This window comes from Heterocephalus glaber, unplaced genomic scaffold (assembly GCF_053883595.1).
Source record: "Heterocephalus glaber isolate CG9 unplaced genomic scaffold, H.glaber_assembly_v1.0 deba00000006, whole genome shotgun sequence".
In the NCBI taxonomy this organism is placed as follows: domain Eukaryota; kingdom Metazoa; phylum Chordata; class Mammalia; order Rodentia; family Bathyergidae; genus Heterocephalus; species Heterocephalus glaber.
Window position 1 is genome coordinate 73,355 of NW_028258136.1, and position 14,555 is coordinate 87,909.

Genomic DNA, 14,555 nt, shown 5'->3' on the forward strand with positions numbered 1-14,555 from the left:
ACCAAGAGGAAGAGATGACAATCATAAATATCTATGCACCAAACACTAGTGTGCCCAACTATATAAAACAAATACTAATTGACATGAAAAGTCATATATGCACTAATACAATTGTAGTGGGGGACCTCAACATCCCACTGTCACAAATAGATAGATCAACTAGACAAAAAATAAGTAATGAAATACTAGAACTCAACCAAACTCTTGAACAAATGAATTTAACAGATGTTTACAGAATCTTCCAACCCACAAAATCAGAATACACATTCTTCTCAGCTGCACATGGGTCATTCTCCAAAATAGACCACATACTCACACATAGAACATGTTTAAGTAAGTGCAAAGGAATTGAAGTTACCCCCTGTATATTATCAGACCATAGTGCCATGAAATTGGAGATCCACAGCAAAAGAAACTCAAAAAATTTCATAAACACATGGAAATTGAACAACACACTTCTGAATAACCAATGGGTCACAGAGGAAATTAAAGAAGACATCAGACAGTTCCTTCAATTAAATGACAATGACAATACAACATATCGGAATCTATAGGACACAATGAAAGGATTCTTATGCGGGAAATTCATAGAAGTGAATATGCATATTAGGAAAACAGAATGAGCCCAATTAAAAAACCTGATGCTGAACCTCAAGCTTCTAGAAAAAGAAAAGCAGAACAACCTCAGAGCTCATACAAGGGAGGAAATTATAAAGATCAGAGGAGAAATCAATGCAATGGGGACTAAGAGAATGATACAAAAAATCAGTGAAGCCAAGAGTTGGTTCTTTGAAAGAATCAACAAAGTTGAAAAACATTTAGCCAACCTTGTCAGAAAAAGGAAAACAAAGGCCCAAATCCATGCAATTAGGAATGAAAAGGGTGAAATGACAACAGACCCAGCAGAAATCCAGAGGATCATCAATACCTACTTCCACAACCTATACGCCAATAAGATGGACAACACAGAAGAAATGGACAGATTCCTAGATACATATGAATTACCAAAGTTGAATGAAGAAGACCTAAAAATTCTGAACAACCCAATATCAACCAATGAAATTGAAAATGTAATTAAAAACTTATCAACTAAGAAAAGTCCAGGCCCCGATGGCTTCACTGCTGAATTCTACAAGACATTTAGAGAGGAACTGCTGCCACTACTGTTTAAACTCTTCAGTGAAATTGAAAGGGAAGCAATACTCCCAAATTCATTCATGGAAGCAAGCATCACCTTGATCCTCAAAGCAGAGAAAGACCCAACTGAAATAGAGAACTATAGGCCATTCTCACTAATGAACATAGATGCAAAAATCCTTAATAAGATACTGGCAAAGAGAATGCAGAAGATCATCAAGAAGATCATACACCCTGATCAAGTGGGATTCCTCCCAGGGATGCAGGGATGTTTCAATATATGAAAATCAATTAATGTAATACACTATATCAATAGACCCAAGGACAAAAACCATATGATTATCTCCATAGATGCAGAAAAAGCATTTGACAAAATCCAACATGCATTTATGGTAAAAACCCTACAAATAATTGGAATAGATGGTCTCTACCTCAAACTGATAGAAGCCATCTATGAAAAACCAACAGCCAATATCATACTAAATGGTCAAAAACTGAAGTCCTTCACACTAAAATCAGGAACAAGACAAGGATGTCCACTATTACCACTCTTGTTCAATATAGTTCTGGAAACATTAGCCACAGCAATTAGACAAGAGAAAGAAATAAAAGGAATAAAAATAGGTAATGAAGAAGTCAAATTGTCATTATTTGCAGATGACATGATACTCTATATAGAAGACCCCAAGAACTCCACCAAAAGTCTTCTGGACTTAATAACCAAATTCAGTCAAGTAGCTGGTTACAAGGTCAACACATAAACATCAATAGCTTTCCTCTACACAAATGACAGACTCCCCGAGAGAGAAATAGGGCAAATAATTCCTTTCACAATAGCATCCAAAAAACTGAAATACCTAGGAATCATCCTAACGAAAGAAATCAAAGACCTCTTCTCTGAAAACTATGGCACTCTGAAAAGAGAGATTGAAGATGATATCAGAAAATGGACAGACATCCCCTGCTCCTGGGTAGGAAGGATTAATACAGTGAAAATGGCCATACTTCCAAAACTGCTATATAGATTTAATGCAATTCCAATTGAGATCCCAGCAGCATACTTCACAGACCTTGAGAAAACAATCCAAAAATTTATTTGGAACAAGAAGAGACCCAGAATAGCAAAAGCAATTCTAGGCAACAGAGACATGGCAGAGGGTATCACAATCCCAAACCTGCAACTCTACTACAAAGCTACTGTGATCAAAACAGCATGGTACTGCCAAAGAAACAGACTTGAGGACCAGTGGAACAGATTAGAAGATGCAGAAACAACTCCAGACACACTCAGACATCTCATGTTCAATAAAGGAGCCAAATACCCTCACTGGAAGAGAGATAGCCTCTTTAATAACTGGTGCTGGAAAATTGGGTTTCAACTTGCCAAAGATTAAAACTAGACCTGTATCTCTCACCATGCACTAAACTAAAATCAAAATGGATGAAAGATCTAAATATTAAAATAGAAACTCTGAACCAGTTGGAACAGAGGTTAGGTAGAACCCTTGAAGACATCAGTGTAGGAAAAGATTTTATGAACAAAACCTCAGTTGCCCGTGAACTAGCACAAACAATCAACAAATGGGATCTCTTCTTATTCAAAGGCTTCTGCACAGCAAGAGAAACCACCAGCAGTGTGAGGAGAAAACCCACAATGTGGGAAAAAATCTTCACCTGCTCTTCCTCAGACAAAGGTCTACTATCTCAAATCTATAAAGAACTTAAAAAGATCAGACCTCCCAAATTTAAAGACCCAATCCAAAAATGGGCATCTGAAATGAACAGACATTTCTCACACAAAGAAGTAGAAATAGCAAATAAATACATGAAAAAATGTTCAACATCACTGGTCATTCATGAGATGCAAATGAAAACAACACTGAGATTCCACTTCACTCCAGAAAGAATGGCTGATATCATGAAATCAACCAATAACAAATGCTGGCGGGGCTGTGGGGAAAGAGGAACCCTGCTCCATTGCTGGTGGGAGTGTAGACTGGTGCAAGCACTGTGGAAATCAGTATGGAGATACCTCAAAGAACTAGGACTGGAAGTCCCATTTGACCCTGCTATTCCACTGCTGGGGATCTTCCCCAAAGAATTAAAAGAATCATACCACAGTGATATATGTGTGCCCATGTTCATAGCAGCAGTTTGTAATAGCTAAAACTTGGAAACAGCCCAAATGCCCATCATCTGGAGACTGGATCAAGAAAATGTGTTTTTTTTATAAAATGGAGCACTACTCAGCCATAAAAAATGAGAAATTAGAGACATTTATAGCTAAGTGGATGCACATTGAGGCAATACTCTTAAGTGAAATCAATAGAACACCCATGTGTAAATACCAAATAGTTTCTCTGGTGTGAGAAACTGAAAGTGTAAATAAGGACTAAATGTATAATAGGTAATGTGAAATAGGAAGAAAAGGGGCAACGGGGAAGGAAGTGGGAGGGTTAGGGGAAAGGATAGAAGGGAATGGGATTAATATGAGAAAATGGAAAAATAGGAACAAAAGCTTTGTAAATAGGGAGGAATGGAGTGATTGAAGGGAGGGCTGGGCAAGGGTGAAAAATAAGAACCAAGAGAGATTATGTAAAGGTGCAGATTTCCAATGATGAATGTCATTATATTGTATACCTAAAATGTACCAATGATTAGAATGAATAATCGATAATGCAAAATAGGAAGAAAAAGTCCAAAGGGGTAGGGGTAGTGGGAGGGGCAGGGGAAAGGAAAGAAGGGAAAGGAAAAATGATGAGAAATGGAAAAAATGGAAATAAAGTCTTTGTAAATAGAAAAGAGTGGAGGGCATGAAGGGAGGGCTAGGAATGGGGAAAAAATAAGAACCAAGATGCATTATGTAAAGGTACAATTCCCAATGAGAAATGTAATTGTGTTGTATACCTACAATGTACCAATAAAAGAATTTTTTAAAAAAAGAAATCTTAAATTGAGCAATAAGAAAAACTACTCAATTAAAAAGTGGGCAAACAGTTGAAGTTACTTCCCCAGAGAATATTATAAGAATGGCACACAAGTACCGGAAAAATGTTCCATGTCATTAGTCATTTAGAAAACATAAATTAAAGCTACAAAAATATCTACTTCATCATACTTTACAACATTGCACACTCTATTATAAACTGTAGCATATTAGTACACCTAAAATTGAAAAAGTTGAACAACAGTGTGAGCTTGCTTGTGGCGGAACAGTTACAAACCGCACATAATGATATACAATGGTAATCACTTCTGAAAATGATTTAACAGATTTTTTTAAAACCTCAACATCATGCAATAGGTGACCCAGCCATTCTACTCCTGTGTATTTGCTGCAGTGAAAAATAATATCCATATAAAGCCCTGTGTATGAATATTTCCAGCAATTTTATTGGCAAGAGCAAAACATGTACACAGTCCAAATGTTTATCAATAGGAAAAGAAAAAAATTTTAGTATGATTATATAACTACTGAGGGTCTGAGTTCACTAAGGAGGAGGAGGAGGAGCAGGAGATGAAGAAGAGGAAGAAGAAGAAGAAGAAGAAGAAGAAGAAGAAGAAGAAGAAGAAGAAGAAGAAGAAGAAGAAGAAGAAAGAGGGGGAGGGGGAGGGAGAGGAGGAAGAGGAGGATAGCAGGATAGTAAGAAAGATCTATTACTATATATTACAATAGTAATAAATTTAAAAATCTTTCTGCTGAATGAAGAAAGGCAGATCAATGAACAATGCTTTGCATTTGTGTGATGTAATAGAAAATGCAAAAGAATCCACAAAAAGCTGGTCAATGTTCCTAAGGACCGAAAGGTGGCCAATGTTCCTAAGGACACCAAAGATGGGTAGTTTAGGGAACAGGGATAGGGGACATTACTAGGACCTCTACAGTTAAGACCTAGTCTCCTACAAGTCATGACAGCAAAAGGCAAATTAATTAGAAAAGATAGAAAAATGAGACTTAGAGAAGAAGATGAGCTTTGGCCCTCACCAATCTGCACTGGGCAGGAAAGATGAAAGACCCCAAATTTGTGTGGAGTAACAAATGTAACAAATGACTCAGGGTACTGTTGTTCAGTACATTGGGAGTAACAAATGTAACAATGTAACAGGTGAAGATTTTGTTCCTCTCCAGGATGTTTTCAGCTGGTGTAATCTTGCCCTGCAGTATCACACAGCATCATCAGACCATTGACGTTTTAGCTGTGACCAGAGATGAAAATGAAGTTTTGTCTCCACATGCCATAGCTGGCCTATAGGCAAGATAACTAGACCTAATCACAGCTTCAATTGTGAAATGAATTTTCCCCAAAATTATGTAGAATTGCTCCTGACAGGGCAGGACAGAAATATTACATGGGAATAGAGAAATACTTGGAGGGATAGTAGATAGGTCCACCATCTTGACTGTGATGATGTTTTCACAGGTGTACATACAATGCTAATCATGACATCTGACTTTATGAATTTATTCAATGTCAGCTATACCTCAATTAAGAAGACAAAACTGAGACTTTAACTGACTTACATAATCAAAACATATGTTTTCAGGTAAACAGTGGTACATAAAGAACCAATACTGCTAAACAGCAGGAAAAGGAGGGGAAAAAAGTCTATTTTTAAGAAGTTTCAAAACTTTTCAGAAAAAACTGTAATTATTTGTGAACAATGAATGTAATTCATTTTCTTTTTATTGTCTACAAAAATTTTATAGCAGTCCTGCATTTAACAGAAATTATTAGTTTCCTGAATAATTGATAATTTGAAATAGGAAGAAAAGGTCCAAAGGGGTAGGGGAAGTGGGAGGGGAAGGGGAAAGAAAAGAAGGGAAAGGAAAAATTATAAGAAAAGGAAAAAATGGAAACAAAGTCTTTGTAAATAGGGAAAGGTGGGGGGGGGGGTGAAGGGAAGACAGGGAATGGGGAAAAAATAAAAGATACATCATGTACAGATACAAGTACCCAATGAAAAATGTAAACATATTGTATACCTAAAATCTACCAATAAAAGAATTTAAGAAAAAAAAGAAATTATTAGTTTCCATTTTACAGATACTGCAAGCTCACATGTGTTACAGCTACCTTGATATGTAATAAATATCCGAGAACAGACTATATACCCAGTTTTACTTAAAACAAAACATTACTTCAACTACACTCATTTCTAAAACATTTTTAGTAAAATAACTTCAGTTATCATAAATCAGAGTTTTAAAATGTATATTTCTCTTACTTTTATTTAAAAAAATCATGTGTAAAAACTCTTTGGAACATAATCGGATACTGAGAATATGATCAAGAAAACCATGAGAAGTTTTAGTGTCAATAGTTATATATATTATCCCCAAAGCAAGCATGGGATTTATGAGTTAAGGCACAATTTTATGAAATAATCATGTGTTTTTGCTCCTCCTTATTCTTCCAGGTAACCTGCTGAGAGTCATATGGTACAGTCTGCTTACACAGACAGGAATGAAACAGCAGGGGAAGCCTGGAATGTGAACCTGGTACTTTGCATAGGAGGCCTGCTCAGCATACCTCCTTGCTCACTGAAGGAGGAATAGAAGCCTAATTGCACAAAGATCAACACACTTTTCTTGAATGGAGGAAGGCAAAGTACCTGGATTATTGTACTTCAGAAGATAAACAAATGTCTGCAAAAGAAAGGAAATACAAGTGTCACTGAGCTTATAATTTTCACTAGTAATGTCTCTATGGTTCTGGATTTTATTCCTTTTGAAATGTACAATGATTCATCTCTCAAGAATTCTGTCATTATCTGTCCAGACAGTTAAATTCCAGGACCTCACCTATCACCTGAGGTATAATCATTTTTTTTCTCAGAATGCCTCAACTACGTATAGTTATGAAAATTATTATGTGCCCATATTTGGATGAACATGTGATTATTTACAGCCTTGAAATTCATAGCAAATCAAAGTTAAAAGTCAGATATTATCAATAAAAGTATTTTTTGGTAGGAATGTCTCTTGACCATCAATTTTACTATTATCATACTTAACACTGAATGAGAAGTTCATACCATAAATGCCACTTTATTTTTCTGAATTGTGGATCACAAGCCTATATATTTCATGATATTCTTATTTCTTAGACAAAGTACAAAGTAACCTTAAAATTTTTTCTTCCTGTTATTCAGAGCATCAATGTATTGATCTTTTTTCCCCCTCAACCTTTTGCTTACCATTAATTTATAAAGTATAAAAGAAAAATTATTAAATATTTTACCTCTTCAAAAAACATTTGTATATTTTTTAACTTGAGTAAAATTTTCCTAATTGGATACATGCTGAAGAAGCTAAAATTTCCTCAAGGTGATACTTTACTCACCAAAAGTTCTTTATCTGTGCTCACTTCAGCAACATATACACTTAAAGTGAAATGATATGGACAAGGTCAACATGGCTCCTGTGCAAGGATGACATGCAAATTGAGGAAAGAGTCCATAATTTTATAAAGAGATTTATGGGACACTATCAAGAAAACAAATATTCACATTATGTGAACTTCAAAAGATGATAGAGAGAAAAGCATCAAAATTCTCCTTCATAAAACTAAAAGTGTAAATAAAGATCAAAATGTATAACTGATAATGTGAAATAAGAAGAAAAGGTCCAAAGGGGAAGGGGAAGTGGGAAGGATAGGGGAAAGGAAAGAAGGAAAAGGAATAAATATGAGAAAAGGAAAAAATGGAAACAAAGTCTTTGTAAATAGGGAAGGATGGAGGGGTTGAAAGGAAGGCAGGGGAATGGGGACAAAAAATAAGAACCAAGATATATCATGTAAAGGTACAAATTCCCAATGATTAATGTCATCATATTATATACCTAAAATGTACCAATAAAATTAATAAATAAGAAAAGAGTCTATCGACTTCAAGACACAGGAAACCCAGAGAACTCCAGCTAGACTTAACCTACATAAACCTTCACTGAGGTATATTATATTCAAAATGTCAAAAGCACAAAACTAAGATGAAATCTAAATATCAGCAAGGAAAAACCATCAAAGCACATATAAGGAAATGTCCATTAGACATACAGTAGATATTTCAGCAAAAACCTTACAGTCTAAAAGACAATTGAATAAAATATTAAAATATTGAAATGGAAACTCAACCAAGTATATATACCTAGCAAAATTATTCTTTAAAACTGAAGACAAATAAAGTGCTTTCCAAATAAACAGAAATTGAGATAATTCCTTACCACCAGACAAGTTTGCAAGAAATACTTTAGGGAGTCCTAAACTAGAAATAAAATGACAATAACTCCCATCACAAATAAATATATATGTGCCTATATCATATAAACGTATATATATATATATATATATATATATCACTAGAAGAACACATACACAAAGAGAAAATCAAAAAACAAATCAGACAGAAAAGAAATCAAACAATATCATGACAAAAACTGCCAATTCACAAATATAAAATATAAAGGACTTATAAAGAAACAAAAATATATGCAACAAAGCAGTATATGGATAACAATATTATAGGAGAAACTTTATTCCTATCAATAATAATCTTGAATGTAAATGAAACGAATTAACCAACCAAAAAGCGTAGGTTGGGGAATGAATAAAAAAAACCTCAAACACTTCAAGAGCTTAGAAAAGAAAAAAAAATTAAAAGAAGATATAAAATAAATATTGAAGGAGAAAAAAATAAAGTCAAAAACAAAAATATAAAAGATTAATAAAAAAGACTTGGCTTTTTGAAAAAATAAATAAAACTGATAAACTTACAGTTAGATTAACAAAGGAGTAAAAAAGAAAGAAGGAAGGCCCAATTAAATAAAATCAAAGATGCAACAGGAGACATTACAATTAATACCACAGAAATACAAAACATCATAAGAAATTGGTATGAAAAATTACATGCTATAATTTTGAAAACCTAGAAGAAATGGATAAATTCCTGAACACATACACTTGAACAAAATTGAACCATGTAAAATGTCTGAATAGACTGATGACGACTAATGAGACTCAAGCAGTAATTGAAATCTCCCATGTAGAATGTTCATGGCCTATAGCTTTTCTGCTGAAATTTATATAACATTTAATTAAACCTAATTCCAATTCTTCTCAAACAATGAAAGGCAAGGAACTCTGCCAAACTCTTCTGAAGCCAGCATTACCCTGATACCAAAAGCAGACATAGATACAACAAAAAATAAGAACACTATAGACATATCTCTGATGAATATCAGTGCAAAATTTCTCAACAAAATACTAAAAGAGTGAACCCAACCACACATCAAAACAATGATACATGATGGTTGTGGCTTGTGTCTAGTTGTCCCCACAAAGCCTCATGCTATCATAGGGGGCTTTTTCAGAGGTGGCTGAATCTAGAGTGTGTGATTGATTCATGATGCAATGCTAGGATTAAGAGTGCTAGGACTGAGGGTGTGTGATTACTAAATCAGCCCACTAATTAGTTTGGTACCACCCTAATCCTTGCAGTCTGGATATAATACAAGGGACAGAAAGAGGCTATCTTCTCTCTTGCTTGTTGTTTTGCTACCTTCTGCCTGCCACAAACTGTTTCTCCTCTGCAATACCTGTCTGCCATGCTGCCCTGCCTTGGAGCCAACCAATAACGGACTGAAATCTTTACAAACTGTGAACCAAATAAAACTTTCCTCCTTTAACTTTGGGCATAAGTTATTTTGTCTTAGCAATGAGAAAGTAACTAAGATAATGATGAAGTGAAATTTATCACAAGTACATGCAGATGTTTCAAAGTACACACATCAATAATTGTGATAAAGCACATCAACAGACTGCAGGATAATTATATGATCATTTCAATAAATACAGAGAGAGCATTTGATAGGCTTTATCATCCTTTTATGATAAAAACTCTCAATAAATTAGATAGAGAAGAACCCTACCTTAAAGTCCTAGAGGATGTAGATAAAGTGATATAGATATATATCACAGTCAATATCATACTGAGGGGGGAAAAGCTGAAAGTGTTTCCTTTATGAACAGAAATTAGTCAAAGATGTCTGTATTCACCAATATTGTTTATTAGTACTGTAAATCTTAGCAAGGACACTTAGGAAAGAGAAAGAATTTTTTTTAAAAAAACAGAGCATTCAAATTCAACATGAAGAAGTTAAATTATCCATGTTTACAGATGATATGATTTTATACATAGAAAAATCTAGATATTTCATCAAAAACTGATAGAAATGATAAATCAATTCAGTAAGGGTGCAGCATACAAAATCACCATTAAAAAGTTGCATTTTTATTCATAAATAATGAACTTGCTGAAGAAAGTAGGAAAGCAATTCCATTCACAATAGCTATTTATAAAATTTTAGAAATATATTTAACCAGGAAAGTGAAAGATCTCTACATTGAAAATTATTAAATACTGTTGAAAGAAAAGAAAATGTAGAGCATGGAAGAGCGCAAGATACTTTACATTTATGGATAACAAGAACCAATATTGTTAAAACAACCATACTATCCAAAGTGGCTCTTATGGCTTATATCTAGATGTCCTACCACAGCCTCATGTGCTCATAGGTGGGTCTTTTTGGAGGTGAAGGATTTTAAGCATGTGCTAGTGGATAGTAAACTGATGAGTTTGTAGCTGAGTGTGGTGTTGGGAGGTGAAGCCTGGTGTGAAGTGGTGGGTCACAATGGGAATGGCCTAGAAAGGGGTATATAGTATATGTCAATCCTTTGTTCTGCCTTGATGCAGCACAGCTTCCTCTCTGCCATAAAATGAGTTCTTTCTCTTCTACCATGCCACCCTACCTTGGAGCCAGCAAATGGTGGACTGAAACTTCTACAAACTGTGAGCTAAAGTAAACATCTCTTTCTTTAATTTCTAAGTGTTGAGTTGTTGTCCCAGCAAGGAGAAAGTAAGACAGTCATATATGAATTTAATGCAATTCTCAACAAAGCACCAATGGATTTCCTCAAAATAATATAAAAAATAATCCTAAATATGATATGGAATCACAAATGATCCTGAAGAATCAATATAAGAGATAAGGGGATGGTGTCACAATATGTGACTTTGAAATGTACTATAAAGCCATAGTAACAAAAACAGTGTGGCACTGTGATAAAAACAGACACATTTAGTAATGTAACAGTATAAAGAACACAGAAATTAATCTTTAGTTACACAGGCAACTAATTTTTGAAGAGGGTACCAAGAACACGAAGGGGAAAATATCAGTAAATGATCCTTGCAAAATTGGATGTATTTATGCAAAAGCATGAAACTAGACCTCTTTCTCTCACTATATAAAAAAATAAACTAAAACTGAAAAAAATTTAAAATCTGAAACTGAACTCACCATAAGAAAATATAGGTGAAATCACTAAAAATGTTGGTGTTGACAGTGACCTTTTTAGATAAGACCCAAAGATACAAGTAAGCAAAAGTAATAATAGATACCTGGGAGATTATCAAACTAAGAACCTTCTGAAAAGCAAAATAAGTAATCAGCAGAATTGAGAGCAGGTAGCTTAGATGTCATCTCAAGACCTTATTCTGTGCAAGAGTTCCTGTTTTCTCCTCAGGTAATCATTTTAATTTTAGTTCAGATAAACCTTTTACACTTTGTGTGTGCCTTGACTTGCCTTTTAGGTGCACATTTTGGCAACATGAATGAATCCCGGAAGTGATTCCCCAGCACTTTTCTATGGTTTGGCCCTTGTATTGAACCTATTGTGTTCTCTGACTTCAGGAACATGGCCAAAATCAGTGATGAGTTCTTGTGTGATCTCACATCCCCTACATCTTTATCTAAAATGTTAGATATTGGGCACATGTTTAATGGTTACACACCCTAACATTTTTATGTTTTTTTAAAGCTAAATATATGTGGATTTACACATTCAAGAGCTGTGTTATGAAAAAGCATTTATTTCTAGAAATTATAAATTCTCTACAAGGTGCTGGTTAATAGTTGCTAAGAATTATAGATGCTAAGTAAAACTATAAATAAGAAGGGAAGCAAATTTTTGAGAAAACTGAGATGTATTTTACAAAAAAAGGTGTAAAAAGATTTATTTTTAAAAGAAAATTAAGAAAAGAAAGTGATTTTTATTCTGCTGAGAATCTTGTTTGATAAAAATAATGAAAAAAAAAGACAAAAACTGAAAGTTTAAGGAAAAAGTAGCTTCAGCCAGTTCTAAATTTTTAAAAGATGAACTTTATGAAAGCAATTTATATGTCTAACATGGCTAAGATTAAGGGAATTATTTATAGATCAAGTTTTTTATCAAAAAGTATACTAATACATAACTAATATAGGCCCCTGTATTAAAATAGCAATGTCTCTCAATATTAAAATAACAAGTTTTTTCTAGAGTACTTTTCCTACTAGTGAGGCAGGAGGTAGCTAAGCAAAAAGCTGGAAAAAAAAGGAAAGGTCCTCCGTACTACCGTCAGTCCACTTGAAGTCCTGCAGGACATATGTTGAGTGGAGCCTCCTATTCTTTGACCTAACAATCTATCCTCTCTCTAACAGATTGAAAGGGTGAAGGTCACAATCTGAGTCCAGATTATGCTTCTCAGTGGCAGGAATTCAACAAGGCAAAGAGTGATTAAACTGATTTGCTAAGGATTCCACTACTTTTACAAATGGATTACAAACTTTGTTCCTAGCTTTTGATTGTTCTTGGAAAAATATACAGTATATATTAGCCACATTTTGTACCCAAGATGAAAGGCAAAGAATCCTAGAAGAAGCTAGAAAGAATGCCAATGAACAATATGGAGCAAACAGGGAAAAAAAGGACCCTGGGGGTGTTATTTTTCCCCCTTCCACGCCAAATTGGAATTACAACACCGGAGATAGGTTAAGCGGGATGGCAAAGATGGTACCAACACTTATTACAGGAATGAAAAAATGCATTAGGAAACATGAAGAAAATTGCTACAAGATCAAATAGATAGATTCCTGAGCTACCAAGGCCCTTCGAAACTGCAGAGGTATAGAATAGATATGCTAAGTAAAAAACAGGAAGGTCTCTGCATGGCTTTGGAAAAACAGTGGTGTACCAACTGCTCAGGTGTTGTGCAATGAGCTGTAAATGCCCTCATAGATCAACAGTCCTGATGAAAAGTACAAGGACTATATAGTTAGCTGTCTTGAAAATATACTTGGGGATGGCTTTCTTGATTAATTTCCCTTTCTTGGCCCACTAGTGTAAATTTTTCTTTCACTTTTCTTTGGATCCTATTTACTTGTCTCACAAAATTTCCCCACTCCAGAATCCAACAAATCCACCTTCAAATAACTTTCTACAGAAATTCCAACCTCTCTCAACTCCTGAAGACTCCAACTATACCTCTTCTAACTCAATCCTTTCCATGCTCAGACCCCTTCCTAGGCCATTAAACCCACTTAGCCTTACATTTGTAGATGATGGAGTTCCATAATCTCCTATAAGTAGGACTAATGGCCACTCTCAGCGGAAGCAGCTTCAGAAGATACAACCAGGACCTCAACATCCCATAAAAGCTTATAAGGATTACAACTCTCAGGGAGAAATTGAGTCATCAGGTAGCTAAAGAAAACTGGAGAAAGAAGGGAGGACTTACCTTGGAGCCCACTTTCTGGGCTAGATCTGAGGCATAAGGTAACTAAAGTAATAAATACAGCATGAAGGAAAAGATTGCCTTGGAGCCCAATTTCTGGGACTAGATCCACACTCTGAGTTGAACCCAAGACCAGGATACTCAGGTTTAAGTACAATGGAAAAAAGTAACCATGTTGCTTAACTTATAGACAGTAAGTTCAGGCATGTGCTCAGTGGTCTTCTGCAACTCTGCCAACCACAACCCTAAATACCATCTCACTGACTGCAGATACTTCACACACACACACACACACACACACACACACAAATACACACCTACCTCTGTGAGATTTAGACATCATGACAGTTCCTCTAAAAGCTACAAAATGCAAATGTAAAAAAATTAAAATGCCATTGCCCAATGGAGGAACTGACTCAAGCTTATCATTGACAGGAATAATACCTCAGACTACTCCTTCAATCTCACCTCAAACTCAAAGGCTTAAAAGCCTCAACAATAAGCCCCCTCAGGGCAGTGAGCTCTTCTCACTGGCCTGGCTCTACCCTGTGGAGTGTATCTTTTCTCTTTCAAATCAATCTTAGGTCTTGCTGCTAATTTGGGATGTCTTGCTCAATTCTTTGTTCAAGACATGAAGAATCTGGGGCAGGGATTTGGCTCAGTGGCACCATGCTTGCCTCACAAGTACAAACCTGAGTACAAACCTGATGGAACCTGAGTTCCATCCCCAGTTACCCCCACCCCGAAAAAAAAAAAAGACATGAAGAATCTGGATGAGACCTTCAAAGTTGTGAAAGAGTGAAAGGTTT

General features: G+C 35.2%; 1 non-coding gene across 1 annotated transcript; it reads left to right on the forward strand.

Annotated features, from left to right (window-relative positions):
- Nucleotides 1-7,497: 7,497 nt before the first annotated feature.
- On the forward strand, nucleotides 7,498-7,604 carry LOC147830702 (U6 spliceosomal RNA). The gene has a single exon (XR_015448993.1). It is a non-coding gene; the product is annotated as a U6 spliceosomal RNA (small nuclear RNA).
- The last annotated feature ends 6,951 nt before the right edge of the window (nucleotides 7,605-14,555 follow it).